The sequence below is a fragment of the Dromaius novaehollandiae genome, chromosome 11, assembly GCF_036370855.1.
Source record: "Dromaius novaehollandiae isolate bDroNov1 chromosome 11, bDroNov1.hap1, whole genome shotgun sequence".
Classification (NCBI taxonomy): domain Eukaryota; kingdom Metazoa; phylum Chordata; class Aves; order Casuariiformes; family Dromaiidae; genus Dromaius; species Dromaius novaehollandiae.
Window position 1 is genome coordinate 16,964,714 of NC_088108.1, and position 24,261 is coordinate 16,988,974.

Sequence of the window (24,261 nt, forward strand, 5' to 3'; positions counted from 1 at the left end):
CAAAAGATGTATGGATTTAGGGTTAGAAGCAAGTTCCACTGATGGATCATTTTTATCTCTATTGAAGTGAAGCGAATTTGTTTCCACTATTGTTAATTATTTAATAAAATCTGTTTAAAAATACCTATTTACATGTCAGTATCATTACTGTTTTCTCTCCTCCACATAGTGACACTTCATTCCTATAAGGCCATAATTTCTAGTTTCTCAGACAGTACTTAGAAATACAACTTTACAGGTGCAAAAGAAAGAACTCTGTGAAACGACCAAGCATTTCTAAACCTGTATCAGTAAATTCTTTTCCCTCCCAAAGTTGTCTGTCTTAGAAACCTCGCACAAATGTTTTATTTTTATGTATTTTGATGATGCAAGCTCAAAATATAGCAAATCCAAATTAAATATAAATCCATATGTAAGTCTTTTCAATTCAGCAAGTATTGTTTTTCAATGATTATTTTTCTCCCTGCATGACCCCTTCATACTCTATATTTCTAACTTAACGTACTGTGATATAGCATCAGACTTCAGAAGCAGGAAACTAAACTTGTCATTGCCAAAAGACATACAGCTCTTGTACTCCTAACACCTGGAAAAGCGAGGTCTGTCTTTGGAGCACAGTCACAGAGAAGTTATGTGCATACAATCAAAATCTAATCTCCCCATTCATCTTGGGCTGAACCTGATGGGCAAACAAGTATATTCTTCAGACAATACCAAGCATTGAAACTAGTATTTTTTCTTTGTAAGTGGAATCTTTTTTTTAAGCATTACATCTAAAAAAATTGCTGCATGTTTTGTAAGAGAGATTTAGACATAGAATTCCAGGAAACTGTTTCTTTTTTGTTACAGAAAATGAAAAAATGTTATTTTCGAAAAGGTAGTACTAAAATGGAACAGGGGAAAAACTTTTAAATGCTCTATCTTTAATACAGATTTGCCAGGTCCCAGAAGATGCTCAACTAAATGTGCATTGCACTTCATTTGTACCCTGTTGATATTACTCCTTAAGGAGTTCAATTTCAAAGGCAATTCATGCACTTTGTATCCCGAAATAGGCCAACAGAGATAAATGAATGCAGACACATATACCTTACCTGTTCCAGGAGGTAGGATACAGTAGCTTCGGCTCATAGCCACAGTAATTGTGCCACATGCCTTTTGAACAAGAACTGGCTTGCATCCAGCTGGCTTGGAGCTTAGACAACTGTCTGCACCAGCATAGACAAACCCTAAGGAATAACAGCAGAAGAAAAAAATTAGGGTCTTAAGTCTATCCAGCAATCTTTGCTCTAAAATGCTATAATTCCAGAAGGAGGGAAAAAAGAAAAAAAAAATATCCAGAATTTCAGATAGTCAGAATTCTTATTAAATTAATTAAGTAGTGAAGTACGCTTAGAGGCCCAGTGAGAATGTGGTTCTACTGAAAGTAAAAACATACTGCAACATGTTCTATAAGACAATTCAACTGAAACTTTATAGAAACTAGTTAAACCAGACGTGACTACAGAATTGAACTTCACAGGAGGATTTGAACGAACAGGAGAAATCAGTTTGCATAAAGGAAGCAGAGAAGTCAGAAAAGCCTTAGAGCTAACACTGATCAAAGGAATAGAGAAAGCAGTAAGCAGTAGCAAAGCTGAAAAGGCAAAAGGAAACTCTTAAAAGTCGGTACAAATAATTTGAGTTTCGTGTAAAAGCAAGCCCTTGAGTTAAACAGAAAGGTTGAAGGAATCAGAGGTGTAAGTAATTTAATAAAGCCTCTCTACAGGAGTTGTATCCACCTTACACCGATACTTTAGAAGTTGCCAAAATTAGACAAGTACTGTTATACAGCTACTTCTTATATATCTTCATTTGTCTATATTTTCCTAATAGAAGTATTTAGAGATTTTCTTGTGAATATTTTTCCATTAAGAACAAAAGCGTGAACCAGAGGTAACTTTAACAGACACATTATAAACTAAGGAAAGGAAGAGAGAAAATTCAGGAAAAACAATAAAATAAGGCAGTAGCATTTTAAAGAAGCAATCAGTGGAAGAACCCAGGATTTCAGCAGACCAAACTGAACGTAAGGTTTTCTATATTTTGAAAACCAACCCTGCGTCTCGCATCACACTTGAAAAGAGGAACTTAGCCAACTAACTTTCTCATATGCATTTTGAAATGCAGGTATTTTTCTCCAGATGGATGTCAGCAGAAAACTGCCCTGGCAAGATTACAGAAGCCTGTGCTAAATTTAACCCATTTCCAGCAGTGGGATTATGCCCAGTAGCACACACAGAACAGTGCATTCCCTGGATTTCACCACTGTTACCTTTCGGGCAACCCGCTATTGTCACATTTGCGACAAAGAAAGAACTTCCACAAACACAGACTCTGCTTTAATCAAGGGCTTTCTAATGCTGGTAGTCCCCATTCCCCCCTGCCCGAGTTGTTTCTCCCAGGAGACACTGTGCTGCACCTCCTCCATCACTGCCTTCCCTTTGAAGAGGTGTGGATAATGTTTCATGAGTCACCGTGTAGTCCAGAAACTTCATTTGAATTTTAAACTCTTTAAAAGCCTTGAAGACTCTTGTAAAAATAGCCAGTAGAAGCTATCTAAATGATCTTTCAGATTTGTGAAGAAATTGTAGCTCTGTTGCTTCTTCCCACTCCCTGGTGTTCAGGTCTCTGCCAGTTTCAGAAAGCTGGAGTTCCTCAAACATTCAGCTGGGAAAGACCTGAGCTATTTACTGCCCATTCCAGAGGAGTTGGCCCTTGGTGAATTGGATTTTTCTAATTAACATATTGAATTTTTCTGATTGGTGCCTGTTTTATGACTGCTGTAAAATAGTGATAAATAATGTGGATAAGTGATAAAATAAAAATAAAACGCTCCTGTTTCAGCACACCTGACAGTGACTCTCTTCTATGGAGGAACTTCTTTGCACCGACATCATGCTTTAGAGTATTTTTTCCTGTCATTTTGCATTGGAATTAATAATGTATAAATAGTTTCAGAACAATAAAAACCTAAGTAACATTTTAAGTTTTCTCTATACAGTATTACTGCTTGGCTGAAGTAGAGTTACAGAATACAAAATCAGTGGTTAGAAGGTTTGATATGCTTCTGGAATTGAGCAAAGAGAAGAGTTTTTTGTATTATACGTGCCACATCACAAGTGCAGTTATTACTGGGTAAGTAGAGCTATTGCTTATCACTTCCTCTGGGCATTAAGTTATAAGCTCTAACTCTAATGAGAAGTTGTTCTTTAGCAGCCAAGTATTATTCTTCTATTGATGAATAAGTTCTGTTGCATTATAAATGCAAAAGCAAATCACATTTGATGAAATCTGTAAAATGTATCTTATACATAGCCATTTCACACAAAAAAATCCTGCAAACAGATTTATTTTAAGACCAATTATATGAAAAGACACATTATTAAAAGAGTTTTTTTTTTTTAATAGAAGTTCTTTAAAAAAGAGTGTTTGAGCATTTAAATGGATAATCCAGATGAACCATACACATTTGAAAACAGCTGCCACCCTGCTGGGTACAGTTCAAAAAAGTTCAAAAACCAAAAAAACCTGACTGATTTTCTGATCATGGATGTGGTTTTGGCTGAGGCCCTGGTGACAGTTTGCTAAGGACTGCAGTGAGCCCACTTCACACCAAGAGGAGTCTCCAGCGACAAAGCCTCTGCTTACTGCAGCGTTATTGCTCCTGCTGTGGCACGAACCTGGCAGAGTCACGGGCGGGGGGGAGAGATCTGGCCCAAATCCTGCCTGCCTTGTTTGTGTGTGTTCCTCTGCAAACAGCAAAGCAAAAGGACTGTTCTTACCTGAACTTCCCAATCCATGTTTAGTATTAGCTAGCAACCAAACTCTGAGAGGACAGAGCTGAGGCAGAATACAGAGATAAGCTGAAAACCTGAAAGGACAAGATGAAGACGCAGTCCCTCTTTTTCCTAAGGGCTGACATGGCTTTAGCATGGAAGAACAAGTTTATTTTCCTAAGCAGAGAAACAGACATTTCTTCCTGTATTCTCCCCCATCTTCTTTGAGAAAACCACGAAGGACAGTTGATCTGACTATTAGCAGCACGCCAAGATTAAATTAACACGCTCTGCCGTTACGAAAAGGAGGCCTATGCTCTATCAGGTTACCTTTGGGTTACACAGTTTTGACCTAGCCCTCGCAAATCACGTCCACCTACAAACAACATCAAGCATATTTTCCCACAGGGGACAACATTTTGGAGTAAAACACTCCACCTCTAGAAGCTGACAGATATTACTTAGGCTGTTTTCCTGCAAAAACAAGCATAGTTCTCATGTCTCTTTTTCTACCTTTTATGCAAAGAAAATTAAAATAAGTTAATGCCCTTTGGAAGGCAAGATACCTGTTCCAGTCCTCCCTGCAGCCAGCTCCCTCCAACCTAACCTGTTTCAAGAGCTGCAGCTCCTTCGCACACAGGTGCAGCCCATCACAGCCTGGTGCCAGGCACCATGGCTATAAACCCTTCCCCCAGCTGGGGGGAGCCAGCCAATTTGGAAACAGAGTAAGGCAGAAGCTGAAATATATTTAGCCATCATGGAAAGTGCACTAGCTGGTTGCAAAAGTGTCTGAGGATGACTTATGTGGGTAAAGCCACCTGCTGATACTTAAATATTTTAAAACAAAGTCCTTTTATTCTATGTGTTCCCTTCTTTGTAACTCACACAAAAAATGTAACTGTCAAAATAAGAATCTTGGATTATTTCAATTTCTGTTGAATCTCAAACCTGTTAAACACTGAGGCAAACTTTCTGCTAATCTGGATTGGTACCATACTGACAAAGCTAATACGCCCAGAGGTGTGCTGAGTCCCATCTAGCTATTTTTATCATGTTCAGTGTAAGAGAAGCCCTTGCTTTTAAACTGAAACTATAATCTTCCCAAGGTGCCTGTCTTCCAAAAATATATTTGCAGGCCTCACACCTTTCCATCCCACCTTTAGACAATAGTCTAGACCATACCTGAAAGAACCAAACTTCTCCTCTCCAGCTTTGATAACAGGATATATTTCTCTTCAGAGTTGTGAAAACATTATCAAAGATTTGGCTCGAAAAAGCCGTGCAGGAACAGGGAGATCTACTGATTTGAATTAAACAAGCAGAAACTTGCATACATAGATGTGAATATGAGAAATTTTCTCTGTTGGCCCTGTGGAAGTAGTGCAGGCAGAGGTCGGTCATGCATACTTCGGCTACCGTTCAGCCGCTGCTCGGCTCACGTTGGCAGGTGTCGGAGGCAGTCAGGCCCTATGGCGTGAAGGTAACGCTCCTGCTGCTGCAGAAGGCTCTGGGACTGCAGCAGGACAAATCAGTCTGCCTCAGCCCTCAAAGCACTGTCACACCTACTAAAGGCAGCAGAGGCTAAGGAACACAAACTCTTCTGGTGTTTCTGCAATTTTCTGCAAGTTTCTGCAAAACTTTTTTCCCTGATTTTTTTTTCCTTTCAGACCAGCCAAAAATTAGACAAAACTGAATAAACATGAGGGAATTTTTCTTTTAGGTTAAGTCAAAATTCAGAGCTTTAAATATTTTGCAGAGAAATATTTCATAGTTTAAGTATAGCTCATTCAAATTTCATGCAAATGTTCACTTTGCTTCTGATTTCAGGTCACATCCTCACTTTAGTCTAGAATTCAAGCTGAATATTTCACATGGAAATCTGGTCCTGAAGCACACTAGGATTACAGGGCTAATGGTACTGCCACACTTCTACTTCCTGTGCTTCACAGATGGGGATGCAACAATTTAAAAGACGTAAAAAGAAAAAAGGCCAGAGGGATGTTTTGAAAGCTGAGAATGGCTTTGGTTTAGACTCAGATTTTGACAGAAGGTTCAAGGTACATTTCACGTCATTTGAATGGTTTCTTTGATAAGATAATCCCTCATAGTGATAGGTAAAGACCTAGGCATAGAAGAAAATAATTTTTCTTATCCTCCCTAGCTTATCTTTTCATCCTCCTTTTCATGTTCCTTCAGCATATGGAAAGGGTATGTTTGCTTTATGGCTGGGGTACTTAATGAACTGTAATGACATCAGATTCATATAACAGCAAGTGTCTGTTGGAAAAGTTATAATTATAAGCTATTTAAGTCTGTTATTTTAACTTATGTATGTTCTTAATAGCTGAGCTAATGTTTTCTGTGTGATTGTGGCAAAGTTATTGAGCCAGCTGAATCTGTCAGTCTGCTCCTAATCTTTCCTGACACTATGCTTAGAAATTTAATGAGACAATACCCAATTTAACAAATGACAGCTCTGTTGCTTGCTCTCTGTTGTTGCTAAGAGAGTTGTCTTTTTCTGAATCACTTTTGCTTTTTTCTGAATCACTTTTGCTTAAAATGTCATGTGTTTAAGCTACTGTGACCAGCAGTCTTTCCTCCGCTAAGTGCTGCGTCTCTGCGTGACGCGGGGAAGGTGCGAGGGGACGAGCTCAGTACTCAGCACCATGTGCATTTAACATGTTAAGGGGGGGGGAGGTGTGAAAGAAACAAAAGTATATTTCACTGGGCTGAAAAAGGGTACTTATCTTCATTAAAAGCACTTTAATAATACTGTCTCAAGAAAAAATTGCCTCGGAGGGAAGTGGAAGGTGATAGCGGCTGGGTCTGGGGCCGCGGGCGCTGGCAGCCGAGAGGCAGCGCTCATTAGCAGTGGTTGCTTTCAGCAGAGTTACGGTTTGCCGGCTGAGGGTGACGCGGGTGTAGACGACCTCGCTGCTGGGCTCTCGGCTCTCCTCCGGCCCTGCCACGGTGCTGAGGTCCTCAGTAACCAACTCTGCCTGCTCTCATCTCACAGCCTTTCATCCAACTACGTTAAGTGGCCACTTACTTCAAAATTTGTGACGTTTCCTGGAAAACTTTCCTATTGTTTATGCAGAGTTCATTAAACCTCAGGAGGCTGTTTTTTCCTCCATGAATTCATACTTTAACTGATGCGCATCTCCACAGGTACCTTGACTTACCTAGTCAAGTGTTTGCTAGAGAAGCTTTTGCAGTTTCTGTTTGCTTCTCATAGTATGAGAACTAGTAGTAACTAGAAGTAACCAGACTTTGCAGTGCTGTTGCTTCCCCGGAGGCGTGTGGCTAGCGAGGAGCCCGTGAGTCCTCCTGACGAGGACCGCTGCGCGCTCGCCGTGTTCCAAGGAGCCGGAGCTGTGCTGCCGGCGAGGGCCCCCCACGCCTCCCGGCACTTCTCCGCTGCCGAGCTCCTGCAGCAGCGTGGTGCCCAGGCCTGGCGACAGCGGTGCTGCACATGACAGACTCAGCCTGGCGACAAACCTCCTATTCCCTCAGTCTCTGCAATTTAGCTATTTGTAACACATTAAAAAAACATCAAGCAAAACATCACAACACCTGTAGTGTAAACCGCTACTGTTTAACCTGGCTAGCCCTGTGAAACGCGTGCTGTCCCGCCACCCCGGGCTCTCCAGCAGGTACCCACAGCGTGCATCAGGCCATTCGGGAGGAGCCCATGAGTCGCTTCTGGGGTGGGCTGCTTCTCTGGCTCGCTGCGTCTGAGAAGAAAAGCTTCACTGGAAACAAGAGAGAGCCCTTGAAAGCAAAAGTTACAAAACTCATCTCTGAGAGCACATATGTCTTTCCTTAGACCTAGCTGGTCTATGACACAGCAGGAGTCAATTGTGGGAGCATATTATTCATAAAAAAATACTATTTTCTCTTATCCAAATAAAAGCCATAGAAATATCAGTAGACTGAGAAATAAAAAGATAATACTTTCATATGTGCAGGTCTTTGATGAGAGCTTGAGTGAAATAATCTTATGGAGAATATTAAGAAAGTTTAAAAACCGATGTAGATAGACAAATTTATTAATCTAATAAAAATGGGAAATAAGCATTCATACAATTTCGAGCTCCTTGGAAATCTCTCATGCATGCATACAGACTTTGTAAAAAATTTTAATGAAGTTTTACTATGTAAGAATCTATTGTCTTTAAGATTTCAATGTATACTTTATACTGTTCTCTTTTAATTAGGAGTTATATCAACTACTATTAATATTTTTCAGCTTTTTCAAATTTTCTTTCTAAAACTAAATCTTTACAGACAATAATAAAGATGGAAAAGAATCAGAATGTCTGATATAAGCTAAAGCTATGCCTACAACTATGTTGAAAAGTAAGCACAGATACAGAGCACACACAGTGATTGTTTGACCTATTGGAGCTTTACTCTGCAAAGCACTTAACCATATATACAGCCACAAATGTACTCATTTTCTAGTTTAAGCAGTTTCACTAAAATCAGTGGATATCCCTCCAGTGACATCTGTGGCATAGCGCAAAGATATCAGAACTAACTATAAATTAATTCTTTTGGTAACTGGAAACAAACCAGCAATGGCAACACCAGGCTTAACACATTAATTTTCTTTTCTGAGAAATTGCAGGCATTTAAAGATAGCTCGTATCTCTCCATGCAGTCATGCGATCTGCAGAAGGGGTGCACCAGCTGTCTGCAAGTCCCCAGGAAGCAGAACTCAAGAACACATACCCAGTCTGGAGTATTAGTAATACGTACCAATGGCTGCATGCACAAAGCTGAATGCTAAATTTTAAACATAGGTGTCAGAGTGTCTGAACATGCAGTATTTACAGAGCAATATTATATTTCTGGTGCACTAAGGTAACCGTTATCAACTTTGAGAAGCAGTGCCATCTCATTAATAACACTGAGAAACACAGTGGATAATTGACAGAATACAAAAGTGGTAAAAATATTTATGTTTGTCAGTTGAGTAGTAAAATTAAGATGACAAGGTAAAGGTTGGTGGGGGGTGAAAACCCTCCTGCAGATCATGTAATTGCAAACAGAATTACAATATTATATGAAAGTTTACCCTTTCACCTGAGTTTGGCAAGCCTGACCAGCTGCACGTGCGAGCGCGGTGCCATTGCCAGCACCTGAAGCTGGAGAGCTTCACGCTAGCAGAAGGGCCCCAAAAGCACCAGTGCACCCATGTGCCAAAAGGTTCCCTGGGCAGAGCGCTGTGCTTTCAAGTTCTGCGGGGTATCTTTGTTCTAACACTAATAAAATAAAGCAACCTGCCTCAAACTAGAGTGGTTTGAATTTCATTCCAGAAGATAAGGACTAGATGAGTATTTCACTTGGCTTTGTATGCGCTCTGAATTGACAGCAGCAATGATGTTCCTCTTTCTTGTAAAATAGACTCTGTAATTTTTAATTTATTCTTTGGAGTCTGCAGCAACATTAGAAGCCGTCCACCTTTTGGAGGATAGCAGCTTCTTTGCTGATCTCTGAGGAAACCACTGAGAAATTTCCTGTTTCCAGGATCTGAGCCCAGCCCCGCGGGGCCAAGGTCAGCCCAGGGCGCAGCGGGAAGCGGCATCAGGGTGGGGGTCCTGCCAGCCAGGCACGAGGCCGGGCAGGACCGTGGGGTGGCCCAAACACAGCTGTGGTGGGGGGGAGACCCCCCCCAGGCTTGAGAAAACGGACCGTGTCATTTAGTGCTAATTCTCTATGGGCCTCTGTCAGTACAGAAAGTCAGCTGTGGTCTTTGTGGTGTAGATGACAATTTTCTGTGAGTAGCTTCTTTTTGCTAAATACAAGCACTTATCTTTGTTAATTATTATTTTTGCATAGATAACTTCATTTGTGACTTGACTGGTAAAACTCCAAGGAGCTGGACCATCTGGAGACTGAAGTTAAAATTGGATTGCAGAGTTAAAATGCTCTGGGAGTTTGTTCCAGATGGGTTGCATAAAATCACACTGCTGTAGGAAACTGTAAGATAGCAGGTAACCTGACACACACAACCTCTGCGAGAAATGTTGTTATAAATTATCATTTTCAATATTGTATTTTAATTGCATAAAGAGCTCTGCTTGTGAAGCAGAACAACGGGCTTAGTCTTTGGCTATCAGAAAACCCCAAGTTAGATAAAAGATTTAATGAGGGGAGGACCAGCTTGGATCATTTGTGTTTTTAGTATCTTTTTTGAAAGGAATCCGAATGAAGTTAATTTTGACTTCTCATTTCTCCTCTTTACATATAGCTTAAAATATATATAAATTTATTTTTACAGAAACAAGTCTGAACAAGTTCAAGGAAATATTCAGAGCTGTAGCAAATCTTTCCTGTTATTTCCCCTGCTTTATACCTAAAGTTAATTCTCTGTTCTTAAGCTATATCCTATAAAAGCCAAATGATGTAGTGTTTCATAGTCTTACCTCAGTTTCATCTTCTTTAAGAGATGTTCTTTTATGGAACTGAGAGAAGTACTTGGAAAATGAGCATAGCACACCATCCCTGAGTATGCACAGGCCGTACAAAACATGCCAGGCTGAAGGCTACAGTGTTTCTTAGAATGTGAAGTTTTTTCCTCATTTAGCCCCTTAGGAGATGACCTGATAGTCACAAGCGATGCTGAACATCTGCAGCTTCTGTGGGAGACCGGTGCCAGCTTACTTCAATAAGGCTGGTAAAAGATGATCTCAGGAAGTGGCCCAGGAGGTATCTTAAAAGGCCCATAATTTAAAGCTTTTCAGATTACTAATTTCCACTGTAATTATTTGAATTAGAAAAAAATATACTAACAGAAGTTGACAAAGTCATGAAAAGGAGCACTTACTAAATGTTTGTTATTGTGATACACATTTTAGTAACTTACCAAGGTTCAGATATTTACAAACATTTAATTAAAAAAATAGAAAAAAGATGTATTCTCTTTATTTAGTTATTATATCTGGCAGTAGAGAGATAGACAATTGATCTTTGTAAGTTGCTAGGTAACTTAATATTCATTTTCTAGCTGAAATGAGAATTAAATACATCAAATACTACATAGGCACATCGAGGAAGTTATATAAGAGAAAGAATGTCTTATTAGGAGCTTGGATTTGTGGTGTTAACATATAAAATATGTACAATGAAAGCCACTCAGTTACCGGTAGCCTTATTAAGAGAGTAAGATACGTAGCATACCATCTCTGGGGAGGACAGGTTTACGGGACTGTAATAATAATATCAGGTCATGCAACTACAGCTTGGTATGAAGGTTCTATCTATTTAACTGATAGAAAATAAAATTGGGTAAACCATTCTAAAAATTAATGAGAATTTTGAAGTGCAGATATTGAGAAATTGAGAATTCTATTTTTTTCAGCCACTAAAGCTAACTACCTCCCTCATTTCTGATTATTTCCAGAAGTACAAAGTCTGGGTGATGGTATTGTACCTGCAGACAACTGGAGGAACAACCCAAACCTTTCCTGTCCATTTTCTGTGCCTCAAAATATTTTCTAAAGACCAAAAAAAAAAGAGATACTGACAATTTTTAATGCACAGTAAATGAAGGCCTGATATTGCTGTCCCTAAATCAAAAGCTGCTCTCAGCTATGGAGATTAAACTATTCAGTTCCTGAAGGCTGTCTGTTTTTTTTTTCCTGAATCTGACTCACCCAGTAGGACAGTTCTTTCTCTTTTGCCATACCTCTTAGAGGGACTCATATGATAGTTTTTCCATTGACTTCTATGGAAGTCATGTTGCACCTTACTACATCCAGCTAGTATTAACAAGCTGGATGATTAACAAGCTACCATGATGTCAAACATCATAAACATAATCAACAACTTTATAAAATCTTAAAACCTATGTTGGAAGGCTGACTGAATGGAGAGGTTCTGCCAGCCTTTTCTTCATAGCTTTCATAGAAAAGTGGAAATCTGTAAAGCACAAAGTATTTTTGATTATAATCTGTTTTTTTATTTTCCTTTCCTTTTTTGATTCAGATGACATAGTACCGTATATATTGAATACAATTGACAGTACTAGATATTTTCTAAATGCCTGAAATGAGAAGAAACATTGCAGAAAGAAGACAGATACTTTCAAGGCAATATCTACATAATTTCTAATGTATTTACTTGCTTCAGTTTATAGCACAAGCTTAAGTATGTATATGTGTCTAGGATGAAAACATTTAGAGGAGCTGTTAGTTCAGTGCTAGTTCAATTTAAATTGAACTCAGAAGATGTGCACTTCCGAGTTCTTCCATCTGCATTGTGACTGAATGAAAAGTCACAGTTCCTCAACAGTCTTCTCTTGTTATATTTCCTAATTGTCAAAATAAAGTAAAGTGGATGTAAAATGACTAATTATGCACTCACTGTAATGTAACCATACAGTTGACAATATCTTCATTGGAGATAAGTTGCTACACTGACAACATCTACTCCCAACAAGAAATTGTGCCATATGTCAGGGGGAGATAATGACTTACAGAACAGCTCAGTATAACTCTTCCTTCCTGTCTTCACAAGCTATAGTCCATGCAAAGAAGTTAGAGAAAGAAGACTCATCTGCAAGGCTTCATTATAAATAACTCTTTTATGCCATATGCCTCGCAGAAGCACACAAATCCCCTGGCTTCCACAAAGAGCTCACTGAATGGGCGAGTGGTATATGGCTTTCAGAGGCAATTTCTGTGATTGCTAGTCTGCAACATTATCATACGCTAGAACCGCTGTGGCCTGAAAAAATTTCCCATCTATTACCTCTGAATTTGAGTGATCCTGCATCACAGGGTGTCATAGTAATGTACAGGATGCATGGGGTGGGAATGAGAGTATGTTTAATCAACCTATTTTCATTTCCTGCACAAAACATTTAGTTTCAAATAACCAAGATAGAGCTAAAAGGCTGGTTTACTAAAATTATCTAAGAAGGTAAATAATTCCTAGATCCACCCATCACTGCATCATGGCCCTTTTCTGTCTTACTTTTTCAGGCAAAGCTTTTTTCCTTTCACCACTGGAGAAAACAACGTCGCTTCCTACTTTTACTGGAAAGTATTTATGCTCTTAATAGGTTTTATTTTCATAGAAATGTTTGTCTTACAATTCTTTATCTATAAGAAAGATATTTTATTTTACCTCTATTTGCTGTTCTTTTCCTTAAAATTGATGTACTCATTTTAAAAGCCTTTGGCCTACAACCAAAGAGAGATAATATGAAATAAAGGATTAATAAAACAAAATAAATAAAAACAGCAGAAACAAATGAGCCCCAAATACACCACTGAGGGCCCTGGATAATTTTTGGACCAGTACTTGTCATGGTTGCAAACAGCATTTGTTCTCATATCACCAACATACACTTAACTCAAATATTTTTTGAAAACCTCACAGAAGCTAGTAGTCCTTCAACACGTAAACACAGTTAATTTTTAGCATTTACTTTTAAGCATAATTTAAATGTGTATTAAGACAAAGATAGCCAAATTTTATACATTAGCACCAAAAAATCAGGAAGGCTTTCCCCTGTTGTAGTGTATCACACGTTATACCCACTGGTGTAGAGCCCTAGTACGCTGCTTCTCACATTCAGCATTTCTCCTGCTGCAAAAGCGATACCGGTGCGACAGGACAATAATGCGCATAAGCTTCATCATAAACATCTAACAGAGAGCTGGTGGGAACCTGCTGTGTCATCAAGTCCAGTCTGCTTTTGTGCTACATACTTCATATATGAGGTACTACTGCCGCACCTCGAATAATCCATTTGCCTGATGGTACTGAGCTCTCAATACCTGTTGGGGCTTCTGTGCCCTGTTGGTCTGATAGGGAGGCTGCTCCATGTCTCCTCCTTGGATAATTAGAAAGCTGCCTCTCAATGAGAGCTCAAATATTTTCATGACCAGTAAACACTCTTCATGATTAATCATAAGCAATCTAAAGGTTAAAGTAGTTTAGTTTGTCAAAAGTTTGAAATACCAGGTAAACAACTTGATTATCACTTGATTTGCTAATAACATGAAATACCAGAGATATTTTTCAATGCCCATGGTTATAACTTTGCTTTAGAGAGCAAGGGTACAGAGCGGTGTGCTAAATGCCATTCAAAGTCTTAGGTGGGTTTTAAGGAAGCACTCTCTTACTCATTCAAATGTAACCCCATAATGTTTTGAGTATTTTAGATAAGGTTTCCTGGGCTATGTATGGTTAGTTACCTTGGCATTTAGACAATTGACATTTTTAATTCCACAGTTCTATCCTTCAGCAATTATTTACCCATTAATTTTTATTTTTCCTTCTTTCTATACAGGATTGTTTCTCACTGATATCTCTCAGATGTATTTCTGTGACATACCAGGTTTTAACGATGAACAGACAGAGAAAGGGAATCACTTACAGAAGATCCAGAATGTGTGCTGTATTCACTTCGTGAATGACCCGATGTGCAGAATGCTCCAAAGCGGGTGAATATCTGAACCAAAATTACTAAATCAGTGTATTTAGCTTTAGTATTTACAGTCTCTGAGTTCCATCACACGGCTGAGTTTTCCAGAAGGATCCCATAAAACTCCTCTGCATTATTTTATGAATAGAAGCTGTCTTTTACAGTGATGAAGAAAATCAAACCCACCCCATCCAGTTTGATAGCTGTTATGCTAGAAATGTTAGTAAATCATTCAAAGTAAGCAGCTTATTATCTCTCTCAACTCCAAAATTTCTGCTCCTTCCCATGGCTCCTTCAATACAAAATGAAAGGCTGTCTATAATTTAATGTCCTCACATGTTACTTTGTCTGTTTTCTACCCTTTAGCAACTTCTCAGTGTTCTACTTTTCTATTTCATGATTACATACCCTTGATACTAACTTTTGATGTAATATACTGATAAATGCCTAAAGAGGAAAAATAGCCCAACGTCTTCATGTGCAATTTTAAATGTCTTGGCTATGGTAATAGGGCCTTCAAAGAGTTCAGTGTATTTAAAGCATGATCTCCATATTTGAAAGTGCACGCTGTTGATCAAGCTGTGCTTTGCCAAGGATTCCTCAACTGATGTCTTAAAATGGTTTCTATAATTTCTCCTTTGACTGATGGCAAACTGATTGAACTTAAACTATATCAGCATGCATTTGCTCTGTATATTAAGTGAAAGAACATACTGCCATTCTCTTGCAAAAATAACTTAGAGCGAGAAAGCCGTCTGTATGTTTTCCATCAGAAGCCTCATTCATGTGATTAATTATATTCAGAAACTCTACTAAAAACTGAGACTGAAGTGATCATACTGTTTTAAAGTTTAATGATTTTTTTTCCTGATTAGAGGAATGGTAATAATGCTTTAGCTTTAGCTATATTAGTTAGTTAAATTAATAATATCGAGGAGGTGGGTATCCTTTATTAAATAGTTTAGATTTAGTTATTATCAGTCAATGGGCCAATAGTTAGATTCTTGGTTTATATCTGTACCTGGAAACTTTTAACTTCCACATTACCATCTCACCCCAGTCAGTGAAAAAACATCTAGTCAATCAACCTATACCTGAAGAGAAATTTTCTGGGACTCTCCTTCCATAATTGCTATCAGAAACCAACCTTTCAGCACTAAACATCTTTGAAAAAAGTGAATTGAATCTGTGAATGCATTTTGGGGGGGCATATGGGAATTCTCTAGCAAAGGAGAGCTATGGCAGCATTCTTGTGCTCCCCACTATCCAACCCAGGGAGCCTGACATTTATCTGATAAAGAGACCTGTAACAGGAGCACTCATACTTGCTAGAAAAACACATGCTCTTGAGACTTGTTGTCTTTGGAGGTGTTTCTCCAAATCAGTTTTGCATTAATCTTGTATAAGCATGACCAGAATCTGCATAAAGGTTTGGAGTAGAAAAAAGGTGGGTTTTTACATATTTGGACTATATCCAGAGCTTTTTTGCTAGGTGTAATAGTTGCATCTCTGTGGCAATGAGAAAAAAGTTGGTCAATAATATCTCTTTTTCTCCTATAACTCTGTAGAAAATAAATCATTTCCAGTGGTAGGTACATCAGATTGCTGGAAATACGTATCCTTTCCTATTTTGTGGTCTCGGAAAACTGGGTATACATTGAAACAGTGCCTATTCTTTGTGAAGCAGTTTATGTTCTGACTAGCATGGAGTTGATGCTAGTTGTTTTTTTCCCTTAATTTCCAGAAATTTATTTTTCAGTAAAACTATAAAGTCTACAAAAAACTGCTAAAGCTGCTTTTATTTTAAAAAATGAATTTAAATTTTTTTGATTTTTTTTAAATTGTTTGACCTGCCATTCTAGAGTATAGAATAAGGGTATTCAAATGAGGGATAGAGCTGTCTCAGACACTGTTCCTCTTCCTGTGAAACAGGTTCTGCAGTTATTTTTTTACCACAAAATAAGGATAATTCTCTTAAATCCCACTGGACCATCTACTCTAAGGTGAATATGCTGGCAGTACTTGGGCAGATTCTTTTTTGCAAGATTTATGAGCAGATAGGACCATTTAGACAAACAAACAAACAAACAAAAACCCAAATCAGTCAGTCAATCCAGTAATGATTAAGTAACCAATAATGATACATTCCTTACTGTGTGAGGAAACATAACTACAGTCAGAAGGTTAAGTATTGTTTAGCAGTGGTGAATACGGTACGGGATATCACAGACTTTGCTTAGAGAACATACCAATTGTAAATACCTATATGTCTTAAGCCTACATTTAAAATGAGACTCAGGAACAGTGGGAAGAGGACCTGAAAAGCAACCTGGTTTCTGAGAAATTTGGCTCATTGATGCTTGGATTGCTGCAGTACCAGTTAATGCGAACGGTGCATTTATTCACGAATGGTTTTCTCATCACTGGACAGCTACAAGCCTGTTTCTCTGTGGAGTCTCAGCTGACCAAGAAACAAGAAATCCCACTATGTCATTTTCCATAGAAAGTACACTAAAATGGGCTTTTTCGCTCTTCTCTTCTTTTCTCCTCATCCCTAGCAAGTCCTGCCAGCTTATCTCAGTGAAACTCACAGAAATGTTATAAGCTGAGAAATTTCTACCTCTCCATCAAATTTGGTTGAATCAGTCAATGGGCCAACAGCTTAGTGAAGCAGGCTGTGTTGGGGGTGGAGAGAAGGCAAGGGATATACCACAAAACACCCTGAATACACAAGGATTGGTTCCAGTCCAAAGAGAATATATTCGCACTGTCGGTGTAGAAGACAACAGCATAAACCCAAAATGAGAACTCCAGGGTTGCTTTAGAGTGTGATGCAAAACAAGTACGAAATGAGCACCATCACATTATATACCAATGTAAGCTAACAAAAGCACTTAATTTTTCTTTCTCTGCATGTATAAGATGCAGAATATGTGCATATTTGATTACTTTTGTTCTCCAGCTGCATAACAGCACAAGCACTGTATATGAGCATTTAAATATCCCACTTTAGTAGTTGGGTCCAAATCTGTATACATATCTATGGCTTGGACCCCTGCTGCTGAAAGCTATTTGCACTCAGATCAAATTGTGACCCCAAGAAATGGAAGTATTTATGTTGAAAAAGAACTGAATGAAATATTTATAAGGCTATTGTTACAAACTAGAAAAATTATGATATAAATATGATTACACTGCATAAATCAGATAAAATCTACACAATCTGTGTTCTTTTTAAAGAAGCCCAAGACGATTTTGTTTCTGAAGTACACATAAAAAGAATTTCAATAACATTGTATTTTCTGACTTTATTGTTAAGGGATACAAGGAAAGCTTTTCCCTGGTTGTAATATTTTCTTTATAAAAGCATTACTTCAGAGAAAGTAAGCTTGGCTCATTTAAAGTCCCCACAAGGGACAGATAAATTTTGAATGATATCTTGAATGTTTTTGATTACCTGGAGGAATGATATCCCAGTTTATGAAATCCCAATGTGGCTTTATTTTTTGGACAACTCAGTTATTTTCTCATCCTCTGACCTTATTACGATATCGTTTTCCCTTCGCTTCACTACACGGTTCAATGAGAAAGCTCTATATAAATTTGATACAAATCTAGTTCACATGCAGTATCTGCAACTTACTCAACTTCACAAGACATAAAAATAACAATTTCTTTTCCCTTATGTCTTAGTAATCTTGAGGTTCTTATTTTTGTGCAATATTATTAACCACTATCCATGTGCTAGGAATTCCCCTCAAGTGAACTAAAAAAAAAATTAAAATCCATTATATATACAGCAACTGTGGGACAACATTTTTGCTTCTCTGATGTGTTCATGTTGTATCTTATAATTTATCGATTTAAATGCAGATGACCAGGGAGAGAGACTATTTCTTCTCCTACATTGTTCACATATACAGTGATGGTGAGATGATTAGATTTTGCCATGTGTGCCTCTCTTTTGGTCAGGAAGCTTTGAATGGCTTCAGACAGAGTATCTGTTCCTTTCCATAACTCCATGTTAAGATCAGTGGAAGTGAGGATTTTGTAGGTCTAACAGAACTACAGATGGGTAGAAGTCTGCTAGTAGATAGTTGCTAAATTAAACACGTACATGACAGGAATTGTTTAGATTTAAATTTACTGTTGTACTTGATTTTAATTTGTATTAGGGGGAGAGAGAGAGAGAGAGATTGAGAGAGAGAGATTGAGAGAGAGGGAGAGAGAAATTGAGTCTAATGGACTGCCTGGATTTAAAGTACAAGAAAGTCTAATTGTTATAACCTCGCCTCCTTATTTGGCAACCAGAATATTTGGACAGCATGTGATGATTTAGTCCAATACTAAACAGCACCATTCATTTCATGAACAAGAAGGAAAATAAAAGCATAACATGGCTGAGATGTGTCAGAACTACCGTGCATCTGCAGTTGGTTTTGGATTGTTTCAGTTCACGCCTCTGTTCTTGCTCGTAGCTGTCCCTATAGCCTTATTTTAGGCCAGCTTTCCCTGTAGAAAACTTTCCATATATTTTAGGGTTCAGTTTTACTTTCTGAACTTGAGGTTACTCATAACTCGGTTATTTTTAATTGCAACCACCGTGGGAGCTAACAGTGCATTCATTATGTTTCCTTTCAGATTTTTACAAAATACATGAAATTACTCAAAGTTTGGGGGTGGGGGTTGTTTTTCTGTTTGAATTTTTGCCTTTCATGAGTTTGTACCATATATGTGTGTGTGTGTATATACACACAGACACACATAAATATATATATAAATGTATATGCATGTAAACGATTTTATGCATTCTGTAGGATTTCAGAACCTGAGCTGCATCTTTAGCATCTGGTAATTTCTTTTTTAATGTTTAATATGTAGAAGTCTACTGTAAATGGCATACTAATTGTAGATAAATTTCTATGTTAGTGTTTTAATGGCCAACCTATCTTCTTTCGGGGAAAAAGAAAGAAATCCATGATCAACTCTCACTTGACAGCTGAAAAAAGTGAGACTGTCTATTCATTGCTCTTGTTTGTTCTCTATTTTCTGCCGCAAAACCGGCAGACAAGTATCTCTTGAAGTCCTGAAATAGCAGAGAGATGTATTAAATCCTATTCAATCTCTCTTTTTTTTTCTCCTTTTCAGAAGGCCATATGGGGATATTAAGGGAATAATATCTGGTGAAATGTAGCCAACTGTATTTCAGAGAGGACACAAATTGTCCATTCCACCCCTCCCCATCCCCAGGTTTGTAACCAAACTCTGGTCATGTGTAGACTTTGTTCAAGAATGAATAGAAATCCTGTTCCTCTTTTCAGCTGAACTGAGCAACCAGGGGAATCCTTAGCTGAGAATAGTCAGCCCACAGTTTATCAGCTGTATTAGTATTCTCTTCAATGCTGGTGACCATAATTATAGCTTAAAATTTATTTCTGGGACTAAACATTAAGTTAGTGAGTAACAGATACCTTCCTGTTTATAAGTATCCACATTTGTTTTAACCATACAGTTTACAATGCAGTTATCTCTTATTATATAGGTATCATAAAGGGTTTTCTTAAGTATAGAGTTCTCCTTGCAGAAAAACATAATTCTAGAAAACAGTACCTTATATATGATTAATATCATTTCCATACTTAGGATGTAATTATGCTATGGCTGTTCAACTTGTACAGCATATTTCTCTACAAGTAGGTTGATTTTATTCATTCAGTTTCTCTCTTTTTGGCAGTATGTAATGCAACCCCCACAACAATCTCGACAGAACTCCTGAAATCTGAAGCTCTTGTTCACTCCTAGGGAACTGATCAAGAGTGGTACAATGAACAGACTGGGATGAATAGACCCAGAACAGAGGAAAGAGATGCAGAGATTTCTTCAGAGAGCCAAGCATGTTTTCAAGCGATCGCAGATGCAGCTGCAAGCAAACCTAGTTACAGGAGCGTATTCTTCTGCATTTAGGAGGTCAATGCTTGAAGGATTTCAAGACAATCCCCAAACAATAGCCTGCTCTACAATCCCATCTTTGCAGTTTTTACCATGACAGGGAGGATCTTACCACCACAAAGACCTGACAAGATGTGGCAGAGCTGAATAAAAGTGTCAGTATTGGACCTATTGTGAATACATTAGTATTTTCAGCAGGTCCCTCATATGTCAGAAGGAAGATGACAGCTACCTCAAGGCACTGACAGTCTAAATTAGACAGACAGCACAGCTGAAAAAATTAATGTCTTAGGTAAACCAAGAGAGGTCAAAATGCAGCATGGTGAGGATAAGTTAGCTTACTGGGCTGATAGACTTCATGGAAGAAATAAGTTTATGTATGGGCTGCTGCCTCTAATTTTGAATTCTAAGAGCTTTTGAATAACTGTTTATCTGCTAACAGCCCACAGGGATTTGGTAAAATGGCTACAGCATAAAACTGAAAAATAATTGAAATAAATAAAGTACTATCTGGCACTATCCTTGTTTATTCAATGCATCTGATATTAACATTCAGATGTTTTATCCTCGTAATACATAATAGGAAAAGAAAATGTCATAAAATCAATACCTTCTAACAGCAGAGGGAAATGTCACAAATTATCCCATTCTCATTATAGTTTTCAGACAGTAATTTCACAAGCCTCCAAGGGATTAGGAAAGCTGAGTATATTTTTACTCTACTCTCAGATGTCAGTTTTATTGTATATGATCTAGGCAGTGAAGGTTCCCTGCTCAGGCGGAAGTCAGAAATCAATTGTTTTGCCTATGAGATTCTTTTGTGAGGCTGTTAGCTGCCTTTGTAAGTGAGAAACTACCAAATTCTGTGACCCTACTTAAATTACTATGAAATACAAAATTACACTCTAACCCCTTCTTTATGTGATACGGAAGCATACTATATACTCATGCAGAGTGTTGAAGGGTGTTGCTAATGAATAAAGGTTGCACATTCTTAAGAAAAAAGAAAAGAATTAATTATATGTAGTAGACCTCATAACTCTTGGCTATCTTCTTACAGGCACTTTTTCTTTTCTTTTTTTTTTTAACTGAGGATTATGTTCTGGTTAACCTTGCCTAGATAAGCATGGGTCTAGAAGAACTTGTCTAGAAGTCCGTCATAATCCCAGTGACGGCATTTGCAAATCTAGCACCACTACTGTCATAGTGGAACCTCCAAATAGATTAAAGGGCAGTCAGGAGCTGTGGTGTCAGCTCTGCATATATTTTACCAAGTTGATTCAATTACTATTTTACTCCTGTTCCTAATCCTCTGATCAACCATTGCTTCGTACATGTTAGTTGGTATCTAGGCTCCACTTTGGAGAGAGCCAAGCTCAAATTATTGTGAATTCCAGCGTCTACCATTACAGACAACATGGAAGGCCAAGCCCACCTGCATCACTTGGCTTGACAACAAGGACTTACTTCGTGTAGTACATAATAAGAACAGATGCAGCTATTCATTTCACATGAGCCAGATCCCCAGGATATTTTATATCACATTAAAAAATCCTGGGAAAGAAATTCTGTGAATTAAATAGATGCTATGAGGCCACTATCCACATCTTGGTTCCTTCACACATAAAGGTGAATCATACTGGTAAAAAAATAGACCTGAGGGATAGTACTAATTATGGCCATACAGTCAATACCGAATACAGTGCATAAAATACAAACTGTCATTGCAATAATTTGGAAAAGGATAACAGTTTGGGGGTAAACCCCCAAAATAAGAATGAGTGAGATATTTAAGTCTTTTATTTTTGAAATGTCTCCAGTTTTGATATGGTGTGCAAAGAGAATATTCTGTCCAAATATGAATACTGTCCCTGACTTCTCCCCATCCTTCTTCATCAAAATATGAGCTACCATGAAACAGAACTGAAAGCATATGACTAATACAATTATGGGAAGACTGTGATTTTTAATGTCATCTGTTTCCAACTGAAATTTTGTCCAGAGTTTTAGTACTTACTGGACTATAGGACTCTGGAAGTTCAGATGGTTGCGTAGCACTAAAAAAAGTTTCTCTGTAAAGGGAAGGCTCAATAGGTTCTGCAGAAATTCACAGCGTTCACCTGAGACCTCTAAGTAGCTCTGAAGTTCGATAAAGCATATTATTTCTTTGAAGAGCCCAGTTTCCTGATAAAGTGTATATTAATAAAATATACATTAGATTATACAATCTGAAATTACTTAATAATGTTGAAGTGCATTGGAAACTGAAGCCAAATTCAATATCAAGTCCTCACTTTACATTATATGGTCACTCGCCGTCTGTTACACAGGCAGGGCATGCAGCAGGTCTCCCATCCCGTGGCTAGGGATGCTACGTCCAGCATACTCCTCGCTAGGATAAAACCCCGAGTACGCTGTTCCCCTGCCCTGCTGTGCCTTAGGGGAAGGAGGAGGCGCAACGATCAGCCCCGCTGGGGTGTCAGCCTGGATAATCAGCATACCAGGACAGGCCTCTGCCCGAGACTTCACCTGTAGAAAGTGCAGCAAGGGAAAACTAATGTGAAAACATTCCGCTGTATTTAACTTGCTGCTTTATTAGCACAAAGTATTGAAGACCCAAATTCTAATCTCTGAAGATGATGAATACAGTCCACAGTCCATACCCTGGATGTTGTCTATAGGGATAAAGATTAAACTCTCTCAGTGCGCTGAAAGAGGTGAAAAAAAAGCATGCAGAAATAAGAAATAGGGTTTTTTCACTGACAAATCTGAAAAATGTATCCTTCAGTCAGTTCTGCCATTATACACTTACAGTCTATGAGTGAGGAACACATTAATTAGGCATAGATAGCCATAGTTGGGAGCAGGAATGGCGCACGACATAAATAACAGATGAAAATGACAGCTTTATCATTTAGTTCAGTATTTCTGGTTTTTTGGATAAAGCTGACAAATACAAACAAACACATCTCACTAATCAGCTGGGAAAAAATACCTTGGTTTTCTTTAATCCAGAATTATCACATTGTAGGAAAAGCCACTTGCTTTTAAAGTTTGCTTTTTTCTTTCTGGTTCCAGATCACTCTCTCTTGTTTTTATTTCCACAAGAATTCTCTTTAGGCATGTGTGCATGCAAGGATTTGTGTGCTGCTAAATAAAAAAAAAAAAGGTCAGAAAATATACTTAAATGGAGGGGAGCAAAAGGGATGGCCTATATTTTTTTCTCTGCATGATGATTCTATATGGTATTAAAATCAGGCCAGGAGGGCACCCGACTTTCAGTTCTGTCTGAGAATTTTTATTGATATAACTCCTATTTATTTCATTATTGCTTATCTGAAACTTTCATGAGTAATAAATGGCCATTTTGCACAAAGGAGGAAAGGATGCAAACAATCTTGCTTATTATTCATATCTCCCTTATACCTGCAAGTGAGTGAAATCTAGGCCATAATACAACTTTGCCATTGGCTTTAATTTCCCATTTATGCTGCTCGAGAAGCTAGTCTTCCTGACGCGATTAGAAGGATATGGCACATAAGAGAGCTGGCCTGCATTAAAAGGACATTTATAATACACACATTCCTTCTGAGTGCAGCAGAGCTACCTCCGGGCAGCTCTGTTACATCCTCCAGGAGGGCTGAAGTTGTTTATTTTTTTTTACTCCAAGGTTTTGAGATTTTTTTTTTTTTTTTTTTTTTTTTTTTGCTCTTAGGCACTTAGCAGAACATTAACTCCAGAAAATTGTGCCATTTCAGTGACCTTTAGATTCTAAACTGAGTAAAGTTGAATTTCCTGGTTTCCTCATTTCTCTGTATTAGTTTCTTTCCTGTCCTGTGATTGTATTAGAGCTATTAGTGTTTTCCTTTCGGACTATAACCCAGCCAGGATTTATCCAATGAAATGTTGCTGGGTGGTTTGGGGGTTTGAGTTCTTAATTTTATTCTTGATGTTCTGATAATATTCTAGCTGAATACCAATTTATTAATCCTTAGCAATCATTTAAGTCTTTACTGTGTCAAGGAATTAAAAAAAAAAAAAAATAAAAAAGGT